Genomic DNA, 672 nt, shown 5'->3' on the forward strand with positions numbered 1-672 from the left:
GCCTTTAATCTCTGCACTTGGGAAGCAGAGACAGATGGATCTCTGAGTTCGAGGCCAGCCTGCTCTACAAAAACAGTGCGAGGATAAGCTCCAAAGCTACAGAGAAACCCTGTCCCGAAAGTCCAAAAACAAAAAAATTATGACTGCTTGGCCTTACCTTATGCTTGTCTCACTAGCTCTACTTATTTTAACCTGTTTCTCTGCCTGTTTCTACGTTTTGACTTGGAGCTTTTTACCTTTCTTTCATTGTGTATGTGCTACTCCGTGTCTGGCTGGCTGCCTAGCCCCAGACATCTCCCTCTTTTTCTCCCTCATTCTCTTCTCTCCCTTTTTTCTTCTCGTACTTATTCTTTCTGCCCACCAGCCCCGCCTATCCCTCCTGCCTAGCTATTGGCCATTCAGCTTTTTATGAGATCAATCAGGTGCCTTAGGAAAACAAGGTAAAAAAAGCAACTTATCTTCACATCCTAAAACAAATGCAGCAGTAAACAAATGTAATGCCTCTTTGCCCAGTTAAAGTAATATCCGTAACAACAAGATTTCTCTGTCCTGGAACTCCCTCTATAGATCAGTCTAGCCTCAAACCAAGAGATTCACCTGCTTCTGCCTCCTAAGTGCTGGGATTAAAGGCATGTGCTATTATTATTATTTTTTAATGTTTTGGGTTTTTTT

Source organism: Alexandromys fortis, unplaced genomic scaffold, assembly GCF_014885135.2.
Source record: "Alexandromys fortis isolate MF-2015 unplaced genomic scaffold, M_Fortis_MF-2015_v1.1 scaffold_348, whole genome shotgun sequence".
In the NCBI taxonomy this organism is placed as follows: domain Eukaryota; kingdom Metazoa; phylum Chordata; class Mammalia; order Rodentia; family Cricetidae; genus Alexandromys; species Alexandromys fortis.